The 12500-nt window shown below is 41.4% G+C and overlaps 1 protein-coding gene across 4 annotated transcripts in view; it reads left to right on the plus strand.

Moving 5' to 3' along the window:
- The window catches only part of LOC143037919 (innexin inx2-like), an 87209-nt gene that overhangs the window by 36286 nt on the left and 38423 nt on the right, over positions 1-12500 (plus strand). Inside the window, exon 1 of one of the 4 annotated variants that reach the window (XM_076206590.1) lies at positions 6204-6870. The exons of the other annotated variants lie outside the window; for them this stretch is intronic. The gene's annotated coding sequence lies outside the window, so the exon portion shown is untranslated. Of the gene's footprint in view, positions 1-6203; positions 6871-12500 lie in introns of those variants that run through there. 4 annotated transcript variants of the gene reach the window in all.

Here is a 12500-nt window from a genome sequence, read left to right on the forward strand (position 1 = left end):
GGAACGTAAGAGGAACGAGAAAGGGGAAGGGGGAAGGGGTGGAAGGGGGAAGGGGATGGGATGGTGGTCAATTGAAACTGTCCACAAAGAAGCTTCTGTTGTCCATTCTCTCCTTCCCTCCCCTCTCCTCCCCTCTCCTCCCCCTCAACTCCCCCCCCCCTTCCCTCTTCTCCCGGTCCTATGTCACTCCGTTGCTCCCCCTAAAACATCCTCCCCTCCCTCCCTCCCCCCTTCCTTTCCCTCCCTCGCTCCCTCTTTCCTCCCCTCCCGTTGGCTTGTAAGGACGAAGCAATTTTTGTTACTTTAGTGGTGCAACATTTCGCTTGTTCGAGTTTTCTACGAAAAAAAAAAATATATTTATCACCGGTTGCAATTCTCAGACACTCCTCTTCTCTCCCCTAGCCTCCCCTCCTCTTCCCTCTTCCCTCTCTCTCTTGCTTTGCTCTCTCCTCTTTATCTCCTCTACTCTTTATCACACCTCCCTAAGCATTTTTTCCCTTCCACTCCTCTTCTCCCTTTATTCCCCCTTCCCCCCCTTCCCCCTTCCCCCTTTCCACCCCCCCCCCCGGAGGAGACGGTCATCGTAGTGACACTCCATGTTTTTAAGGTCAGACTTCATGGTCCACTGCAAGACCATTGTATCCCCTCGGAGACAATCAAACCTTTGTACCACATCACGGTGTGTGTGCATGTGTGTGTGTTTGTGTGTGTGTGTGTGTGTGTGTGTGTGTGTGTGTGTGTGTGTGTGTGTGTGTGTGTGTGTGTGTGTGTGTGTGTGTACATTCATGTGTGGATGTCTGTGTGTCTACATTACATGGAATTACACGGACAAACAAATAGCAACAGACCTATTGGTCCATACAAGACTGTTTCGGTTCTTAATCTATCATTAATATTATCATTGCTTTTCCCACGTGTGTGTGTGTATGTATTTGTAAATGCTTATGTATTTCTGTTGACTGACGCAGTAAATTGACATGAAATAGGGAGGGGAATTAATGAGGTTACTCTAACATGCAGTAGGACTCCGTTCTGCCCGGATGACATAAAAAAAAACTACAAAAAACAAAAAACAAAACAAAAAATCTCTTCCTATCTGCACCGCCCCTCTCCTAATTAAATTTCTTTCCTGTTTTTTTTTTTTTTTTTTTTTTCCTTTCTTATATCTGCTTCCTTCTTTCTTCGGTTGTCTCTTTCATTTACCTTCTTTGTTTTCTTTTCTGTTTTATGCCAGACATATTTTGAAGTTCTTGTCTTCAGTCTTCCTTCTGTTTCAAATATATTTTGTCTTCTAAAACTTGTTCTTCTTTTTCTGTTTGTGTACCAGTATTGTATGTGCATGCGTGCGCGCGCCTGTGTGTGTGTGTGTGTATGTGTGTGTGTGTGTGTGTGTGTGTGTGTGTGTGTGTGTGTGTGTGTGTGTGTGTGTGTGTGTGTGCGTGTGTATGCGTGTGAGCTTGTGTGCGTGCATATAGCATGTTTTTACTTCTTTGTCCTACTAAGAGGACGAGAATGACCTGAATTAAGTTAAGACTTTTTCAGCTTCATTTTCAGCAATTTCCTTCTGGTGTTGTTTTTCTTCTTCTCCACTCCTCCTCTTCTCTTCCCTCCTCTTCTCTTCCCTCCTTCTTGGGGGCTAGCCGGATCTTGTTGCTATACCAGAAGAGATCCTTCTGGAGGTCGCCTTAGCGTGTAACTTTCACGTGTCTAATGTCCTGCAATCTGTTCTTCAGGACTCAAGGGACCGCAAGCCTCGAGTTTCGACCTTATTTCTTTCAGAAGAGTCTTGCGTAACTCCTGATTACGAAAATATGCGCTCAAGACCACAAAAGGTTATGGTTGTTGTTCTTTTTTAGTTTCGCGAATTTTGGTTTTCGCGGCTTACGAAAACCGATTCGCGGGAAAACAAAAAGACAGCGACATGACGAAAATGCCCGGAAAAAAGGAATCAAAACAAGTCCATAAAGAATCTAACGGTGGTATTCTTAAAAAAAATTCTTTCCCTTCCAAGGATTTATATAAGATTTACATAAGGAAAGAATTCTTTTAAGAATACCACCGTAATATTCTTACGGTGGTATTCTTAAGAAAAAATCTTTCCCTTCCAAGGATTTATATAAGATTTACATAAGGAAAGATTTACATAAGGAAAGAATTTTTTGTTAAAGAATACCATCGTAACTCTTTTCATACTTCCTAAGTGTGTTGGATTGTAAATCTCCTATTTCTATACACACGCATCTTAAACAGCAAACTAACACAGGGCTTGCAATCCACGAGCATATCTATTTGTCTCAGAAATGGCCGCTATCAATTTTACTATCACTTTGATCTGATTATTTTTTGTTGTGAGGTTGTACGAACGAAAACGAGTCTGAAAAAGGGGGTGGGATGGAGGAAGGAGCCAAGAAAGGTTGCAAAGAATCATTTGCATCGTCTTGTAGTTAATGGCTGCCAACAAAACTCCCAGCAGGTGAAGAATGACATCGATTTCTTCAGAGACCATACATCTCCTTCTGGTAGATCTCCGTTGCCTTCCCTTCTACAGGGACAAAGACCTGATCACCTTGATCGTGAGCAACAAAGGATTCTATCCTGTCTGGACATCGAGAGATACTCGAAGAATAAAGGCCAATATGTCCTTGGGTGCCATCCGGGTTCGCTATAGTAATTCACTAAGGGAGGTCCTGCGTCTACTTCGCGACACACTCGAAGAAAAAGACGAACAAATCTTTGGGTACCATTCTTTCCCAGTATAATAATCCACTAAAGGAGATGTTCAATTATGACAAGGAAAAAAGAATGGCACAATACGGCGTAGAATTATGCAACGAAATAATGATGAAATATTACCATAGCACTGGTTTGGATCGACTGAATTTCAGATTACACGAATTACGAGATTAATAATAATGTAAAAAAAAAAATCTCTTATTATTGTATATTTTCCTTCCCACGAATAAAAGCCTCGATTCAAAGTAACGAGAAATAGAAGCAGTGCTAATTCTGGAAAATATATTTTAGGAAATATTTACGATTGATTATATATCCTTTGAAGATTTTTCTCAAACATTTAAGTTTGTATAAATAAGAAGTTTTATATACTTACAGACATACGTCATTATACACATCACATGCATGCGCAGATACATACATACATACATACATACATACATACATACATACATACATACATGCATACATGCACACATACATACGTGCGTACATACATGCATACATACATACATACATGCATACATACATACATACATACATACATACATACATACATACATACATACATACATACATACATACATACTTGTATGTATTTCTTGTATTATAGATTTTGGTGTTAACACCATGGCCAGTCTGGGGACACACCACTCCTACGTGTCTGCCCGAGTCTCACGTATTGGAATTGGTCTACGATCGAGTTCGTTGCCGTTCCTCGTGAGATTCGGCCATGTGAGACTGGAGGCCTAACTGGAATGTTGTCCAGGAATTTGTCCAGCCTCCTGAAAGCCTCCGTGTTGACTCCCATTAGGTTCCTTATTTCTCTTGGGAGACAGTTGAAGAATTTGGGGCCATAACATACACACATACATACATACATACATACATACATACATACATACATACATACATACATACATACATACATACATACATACATACATACACACTACCAAGGTCTTACTGGATTCTCTTCAGTCACTGGGATGAACTGCTTCTGGACCTTCTCACACAGGTCCTACCATACTTGGGGTGGTATTGCCCTTAAATACCACTTCCTTCATGTGATGGGTTTGATGCTGTGCCCTCCAGGACTTTCAAGACGTAAACCACTATATAGCGCTCTCTGCGTCTCTGCAGTGAATAGAGCTTGAGGATTTTCAGCATCTTCCAGTTTTTCTGGAAGTTCCCGACTAACCTCCTCGTGGATACCCTCTGGACCCGTTGAAGCTCTTGTATCTCTTCGACACTACTAGGGTCTTCCACAGAAGTAGCAAGTGCTCAGGCTTTCTCGTCTTGAGGTTTAAGTCCGGAGGTTCCACCCACTCGTTTTACGAGCAGCACTAGTGACGTGGGTTATGTGTGTTTTGAAGCCACAGTCATCACTCATCCACACCCCCAAGGTTCCTCAGTGTTTCTTCGTTTTTGTTTTCTCTACACCCACTGTGTACCCGTACTTATAAGATTTTCACTTGGGCCATATCCTATTAGTTCAAATTTCTTGTTGGTGAATACCATGTTGTTTTCACTTGACCACTTATATACTGTCTCCAGGCCTATTTGTAATCCTTCGGGATCCTCTCTGGTTGTAATTTCCCGAGAGATCCTGGTATCAGCCACGAATGAAGACATTTTGGATGTTTTTACCTCCTGGTCTGTGTCACTTATGGTGACCAGGAAGAGCAGTGGGTCAAGCGCTGAGCCCTGTGGCACTCCACTAATAATCACTCAGCTTTACTTTCTGTTTTCTATCGCTTAGGTAATTATAAAACAATATATCAAAATTTCCAGTGATGCCCATATTTTTCACTTTGTGTAGCATACGTTCAAACATATATACATACATATATAAATAAATACATACATACATACTTGTATATATATATATATATATATATATATATATATATATACTTATGCAAATACAATATAAACGCGCGCGCGCGTGTGTGTGTATGTATGTGTGTGTACGCGCGTGTATATGAATATGCGTGTGTGCGGACACGTGTGTATACATACATGTTTGTATATATGATCGTCTATTTGTGCGTATGGGTGTATCTACCCGTATGTCTGCCAACGGATTACGCAATAACATTGTTTTCGAAGTTACGAAACTTCTAATGTTATGCCGTGTTGTGCCTCTTACCTTCCCTTGCCCCACGGAGTTTTTCTGTCTTTATGCGGATCCATGATTCTTTGATAATTACTCCCGTCGGACTCCGACGAGGGTCGAATCTCCGACACGCGCGGACTCTTCCGCATTGACAGTCTCCTCTTCGACTTCCTTCGAAAGAACAACCGCAAGTACAAAGGCCGGGTTGCCATGATACAAATACGAAAGAATACAAAGAAGATGTAAACCAGTGATTCTCAACCTTCTCAAATCTTTCAGAAGTCCCCGGCACCCTTATTAGAAAATCTAAAATCTAGTTTGTCAGTATTTTCTTGATTCAACATCAGTGTTAAAAAAAAATTGTCCCTGGATAATATGGAAATACTTATCTTTACACTGATTCTGCTTTAATGAACAAAAATGGATGGCAATACAGATATATAATTGTGACAGTAATTTTTGCCCAGTACATTTGGCGGCACCATCAATTGATCTCACGGCATTCTTTGGCGCCGCGGCACACCGTTTGGGAACCATTGATGTAAACAGCAACAGGCTTGTTGGTCCTTGCGGGGTTGTTTGCGAAATGAAAGTTGGTATAAACAGAAACTGCGAAGAGTCATTGACTTGATTTGAGTGTATGAGTTTACGATGCTGAGAAATAAGTTAGATTGAGGTTAGATTGGACTCCATATACTTATCTAGGCGTTATTTTTCTATTTTTCATTTTGTTATTATTATTTTTTACAAGTGCCAATTGTACTTGAATTCACAATATAAACAGGTAGTTTGTTCGTGATCTAATTACTTTCTTCGGCGTTTGTGTAACGATGGTTTCTGTGCTGGGGGTGCATATGTGCTAAGGAATCATTTTCAACCCTCAAGAACATAAGGGCATAAGAATGGAGGACACTGGAAGAGGCCATAAGGCCTACACTAGTCAGTTCCATGTCCGTTACCACCTGCCATTCCTATCGATAAAGTTATCTAATTTTGCTTTTTTTTTTCCTCGGCGCTCATTACGTCGTTACTAAGTCTATTCCATTCGTTAACCAATCTTACATAAGAAGGGAAAGGAAAATAAATAAGATTAAACGAATAAAGGAAGAGAAAATGAAAGAAAAGAAGAGAAAGAAAATGTTAAAAAAAAAAGAAACTTAGAACGCGTGGAAAGTCAAGACCTAGGCATTTTGTTTGTTTGCTTGTTTTTCTTTGCCTAACACACGGCCCCCTGAAAACAAAAAAAGAAAGAAAATCACCAAAAGAAAGAGGAAAAAAAGAATAACATGTAACGAAAGGAAATAAAGAAAAGAAGTAAGGCAGGAATGAAGGAAGGAAGGAAGAAGAAAGAAAGAAAAAGAGAAAGAAAGAAAAAGAAAAAGAGAAAGAAAGAAAAAGAAAGAAAAGAAAAAAGAAATAACGAAAAAGAAGGAGAGGAAGAACGAACGAACGAACGAAAAAAAGAAAAGAAGAGCGAAGGAACAAATTAAAGAAGGAAAGAAAAAAAATAATTTGACGTTGCACGCATAGCTTTCCGTGTAACTACAACTTCTCATGAAAGAGGAAAATATAATACTGTGATCAAGCACTATTAGAACATTTGGTTCTCTCAGTGACGTATGTCTGGTCGTTTTCTCAGAACACAAAGAATGAGATGTTATTCGCATGAGAACTGGCAGTAAATGACGTAGAGACGATCTACCAAATACTGTGAAGTAACTGATATTTATTTGTTTTACACAGGATGTTTATTTCAGCCTGTTTGTAACAGTATACAATTTGTGTTATTCGTAAATTTTCCCAAACGATAGATAATGCCAGAAACGAATTTATTTTTCTTTGCATTTATGTTATATCGTATCAATTTTTACGATAATGTGAGATCTACCTAAAGAGAATGAAAATGTCGAAGCATTTACGAACAGCATGATTATTTTGTCCTGTGTTTTCTTTATCATTCTGAATACTGTAAAGATAGAATAAGTGGAACGATGCACACTGGACCTTCTGAGTACCAAGTGAGTTTGATATGTTTCCTGTGTTGTCATCCAAGAAGGGTGTATGGAGTGTAGATTTCCTATGACGTCATGTCGACACACTTTTTGTGCTCTTCTTTTCGAAAGTTTTTAATTTTGTTTCTTTTTGTGACTTCTTATCATTTCACTTATTTCTTATTTCCTGTTTTTTAATGAACGTCTTATTTTGGTTATTCTTTATCTATCTCATAACTTTATCGAAACTTGTAGATGAATTTAAACTGAAAGTGAACTTAGTACGCATAAGTGTTAGGAGAGGTTTTATATTTCACTGTATATCAACGATGTTTAGCTAACTTTGCTGTCGAGATTTAAGATCCAACACACACACACACACACACACACACACACACACACACACACACACACACACACACACACACACACACACACACACACACACACACACACACACACACACACACACACACACACACACACACACACACACACACACACACACACACGCCTCTTACAAGGCATATAAAGACGATTAGAAATCTTCAATTGGTTGCAAATATCTTTGAGTTCTAGCTAAAGAAATAGGAAGAAAAGTAACGTGAATCTGGTAGCTGTGGCTGCATTATGCGGACATTCGCAAAAATTGCGATTATTTGCACCAATTACGAATATAAGGAACGAACAAGACCAAGGCTTGTTGTAAAACACGGGAGAGGTTCTGGGGACATTGCAAGGGCGATCTAATTCCCTGACAGGGATTACAATCCTCCTGTCACAGGATTCAATCCCACAAAACCTCATGACGCGAGCCGAGTACTTTACCTACCTCGTTATATGGTCGTGATAGGTTGTGGCATTTATCCCAAGGTACAATAATCCCGAACATTATATATCAGCGTTCACTCAAACCCCTTTGCAACATTGACACACCTTATATAACCTAACCTAACCTAACCTAGCTTAACCTAACCTAGCCTAGCCTAGCCTAGCCTAACCTAACCTAACCTAACCCAACCTAACCTAACCTAATGTAACCTAACCTAACCTTTATTCCAATAACCTAACCTAACGTAACCTAACCTAGCCTAACCTAATCTAACCTAACCTAACCTAACCTAACCTAACCTAACCTAACCTAACCTAACCTAGCCTAACCTAACCTAACATCGCCTAACCTAATGTAACCTAACCTAATCTTTATTCCACTGTTGATATTCGGCGTACTGGGGGTGACAATTCTTCAGGTGGGATCTCGTGGGGTTACGATTCTTCGTGTGGGCTTTCTGGGGGTGACATTTCTTCACGTGACCCCCTTTATTCTGACTTAGAAAAGACAATTCCAAGCGGCTGGGTGGAGAAGTGGGGATGGATTAATCCTGATTATGGGTCTCGATTTGCCGAAACTCCCTTCGGAGTGGCTTCCACCGTTTCACAGGCATAAAACGATCAATTAACCTTTGTCTGAAGAAAATAAAATTTGGTTCCTTTTGCGTCTTGAAGGGTTAGGAGTAGCCATTCCTTCTGGTCGTGACATACGTGATGATCACACCAGCTGCAGAGGACGAAGTGAAGGTGCCTGAAGGAAAACCAGCTGGATTTGATCCTGCCCTTGTTACCCAGACAGATGGCGACGGAACCCAATATTCCTCATCTTCCTCCTCTTCTTCCTGACTCCTCCTCCTCCTTCACCTATTATTCCTCCTCCTTCCTCCTGTCGTTCCTTTTCCTCCTCTCTCCTCCTCCTTCACCTATAATTCCTCTTCCTCCTGTCGTTCCTTTTCCTCCTCCTCCTCCTCCTCTTCCTCCTCCTCCTCCTCTTCCTCCTCCTCCTCCTCCTCCTCCTCCTCCTGTCATTCCCTTTCCCTCCTCCCTCCTCCTTCGCCTATAATTCCTATTCCATCCTCATCCTCCTTCTTCTACCCTTCCTCCTCCTCCTCCTACCATTCCTCGTTCCTCCTCCTCCTTCACCTACAAATCTTCTCCCCTCCTTCTCTTCCTCCTCTTCCTTCTCCCTCTACCACTCTTCCCCATCCTCCTCCTTCTCCTCTTATCATTCCTCGTTCCTCCTCCTCCTTCACCTACAAATCCTCTTCCCTCATTCTCTTCCTCCTCCTCCCTCTCCCTCTACCACTCTTCCCCATCCTCCTTCTTTTCCTGCCAGTCCCCTTCCCTCCTTCCTCCTTCTCCTCCTCCATATATAATTCCTCTCCCCTCCTCTTCCTCTTCGTCCTTCTCCTTCTACTAATCTTCTCCTCTCTTCTTTCACGTACTGTTCCCTTTCTCTCTTCTTGCCCTCCCTCTTCTCTCTTCCTCTCTTTCTTCTCTCTCTTCTTGCCCTCCCTCTTCTCTCCTCCTCTCTTTCTTCTCTCTCTTTTTGCCCTTCCTCTTCTCTCTTCCTCTCTTTCTTCTCTCTCTTTTTGCCCTTCCTCTTCTCTCTTCCTCTCTTTCTTCTCTCTCTTTTTGCCCTTCCTCTTCTCTCCTCCTCTATTTCTTCTCTCTCTTCTTGCCCTTCCTCTCTTTCTTCTCTCTCTTCTTGCCCTCCCTCTTCTCTCTTCCTCTCTTTCTTCTCTCTCTTCTTGCCCTCCCTCTTCTCTCTTCCTCTCTTTCTTCTCTCTCTTCTTGCCCTTCCTCTTCTCTCTTCCTCTCTTTCTTCTCTCTTCTTGCCCTTCCTCTTCTCTCTTCCTCTCTTTCTTCCTTATTCTTTATTTGCATGCCACCATTATGACCAATTCCTTACTAAGTGACAATCTTCTTTTATTCTGGTTGAACTTAATTTAAAATAATTTAATATGATCTAAAATATACATCAAAATTAAATTAGCTTAATAGACATTTGATTTAATACTTCATTGACAGACAGTAATATGAATTTCTTTTTTATTTCTTGAGTATTAAAATCTGCAGAAACATTCTAAAATGGAGAATTCCTAGAATTCGGAATTTCTTCAAGGAAATGGATAATCAAAATAACACACACACACACACACACACACACACACACACACACACACACACACACACACACACACACACACACACACACACACACACACACACACGGTTTGTGGCGTAGTGGTTAGAGTTCCCGCCTGCCACTACGGCGGTCCGGGTTCGAATTCCACCCATGGCCGAAATAATTTCAGTATCGCTACGATGCGAGTTGTTACTCCAACTCTCGTGGGTGGGGATTTGGGTGTGTGTGCGTGCGTGTAAGGTCACAGCATTACCCATAGATCTCATATATGAACTCTGAGCTCTCTTCCGGGAGGGAAATAGTTGTCGATCACGAGTCCAACACATGATCCAAGACCACGATGAATCACACACACACACACACACACACACACACACACACACACACACACACACACACACACACACACACACACACACACACACACACACACACACACACACACACACACACACACACACACACACACACACACACACACACTCACACACACACACACACACACACACACACACACACACACACACACACACACACACACACACACACACACACACACACACACACACACACACACAATGTGTTCAAGCAGAGTAGATTCTGTAAAATATCCGAAAGGTCTAATAGACAGGATTGATGGATTGAAGACTAAAGATTAAGACTGACGAGACTAAAATTGGAGACTGTGGATTGGAGACTTAAATATCATAATTCCAAATTCCAGAAATTTCGTTTTTAGAAATTCCAAATTTCAGAGTGATCCACCTTTAAGTTAAATATCGGCTAATTAATTACGAACATCATATATCTTTTAACTCATGTCAAAATATTTTAGATACAGGTTCAATTATTTCAAACTGACGTCATATTTCAAATTGTACTTCAGTTGTTTTAAGTTTTATTTTTTCATCTACTTAAGGGTGAAAAGATGTAGATTGAGTATGCAATTGGAACATTGTAAGACACGAGATTGACCACACGTCCGCACTCGAATAGCCAAAACCAAAGGCTAGTGATGTCTCCATTCTTTTGAACTCGGATAGGAGACCTTTTGACTGAATAAAATCACCTACCATCAAACAGAGTGAGTAGTCAAATGTTACAGTCAACGGGTACACAAGAAGAATATACTGTCCTCTCAAGGGATCTCGTGTCCTCCAAAGTGGGGTCAAATCCTCCAACGGGACGTAGCGTCCTTCCGCGTTGGTGTTGACAAACGGACTCTGAGAGGCACAGACGATATCGTTGTCCTGTCTTCTGATCACAGGACTTTTCCGGAAGGTCTTCCGTCCTTTTTAATCCCACACCTTCTCTGGAAGGACTTTTGTCCTTTTTCTGATAACAGAATTCTTCCGATAGGACCTCTGACCTTCTTGATGAGACAGCTTCTCTGGAGGGGGAATTTGTCCTATCTCTGATCTCAGAACTCTCTCAGAAGGGATACTGTCCTTCCTGATCACATACCTTCTCCAAGAGAGGATCTTTTGTCCTATTTCTGACCACAGAACTTCCACAGACAGATCTCTGCATCTGTCTCTTCGGTAGGACCCTTATTCTCTTGCCTCATTCGGACGAGTCTCTGTCCTTTATATGATCACGTAACTCTTCCGGAGAGACCTTTGTCCTTATTTCGTTGCCTCCTCCTGGTAGGTCTCAGATCCTTCAGTAGGATCCTCTCTGGTCCAGTACTTTATTGATCTTTTGTTTCCATCTCGTCTTTGAGTTTCTCTGGGGCTTTTTCCTTCTGGTGTCTTGGTACTCTGCTACAAAGCTCTTCACAGAATCCAGAACAAGGACCTGGGTGCGCGTCCCCGAAGTAAAACAGAACGAGTTCGAGTGTCACGATCCGAGGAGGAACTCTAAGGCTCCTTTCGCACGTATCGACTTTTCGCCGTACGCCGTCCACGACAAGACGTCGTGCTCTCTACTCATTTATTCATTTGTGATTGATTATTTATTCTATTCACTTATTTTATGATCTATTTATGCATTTATTCAATAATCTACTTTCTTTTGCCCGTCTTTTTCATTTGCTTAGTTTTGGTCGGTGTGATCAACAGTGGCTTAAGACAAGAAATCCGCGAAGACAAGTGATCACTATTTCCTCTTCGTTTATTTCCATTTTCATGAAAAAGCCTTTGTGAACTCGCAGTCTTATAACATACTGACACACACACACACACACACACACACACACACACACACACACACACACACACACACACACACACACACACACACACACACACACACACACACACCACGACTCGTGGCGCAGTTGGTAGTTCTCCCGGCCGCCACTTCGGCGGTCCGGATTCGAATCCTGCCCTGGGCTGAAATAATTTCAATATCGCTGCGCTGCGGGTCGTTACTCCAATTCTTGTGGGCGGGGAGTTGTGTGTGTGTGTGTGTGTGTGTGTGTGTGTGTGTGTGTGTGCGCGCGCGCGTGTAAGGTGACAGCATTACCCATAGATCGGTCATATATGAGCTCAGCTCTCTTTCGGTAGAGAAATAGCCGTCGATCACGAGTCCAACACATTATTCAAGACCATGGTGGTGAACCACACACACACAACACAGATATATATATATATATATATATATATATATATATATATATATATAAAGTATATATATATATGTATGTATGTATGTATGTATATATGAAAATCAAATG

This window comes from Oratosquilla oratoria, chromosome 23 (genome assembly GCF_046742065.1).
Source record: "Oratosquilla oratoria isolate Oo_2021 chromosome 23, ASM4674206v1, whole genome shotgun sequence".
NCBI classification, from domain to species: Eukaryota; Metazoa; Arthropoda; class Malacostraca; order Stomatopoda; family Squillidae; genus Oratosquilla; species Oratosquilla oratoria.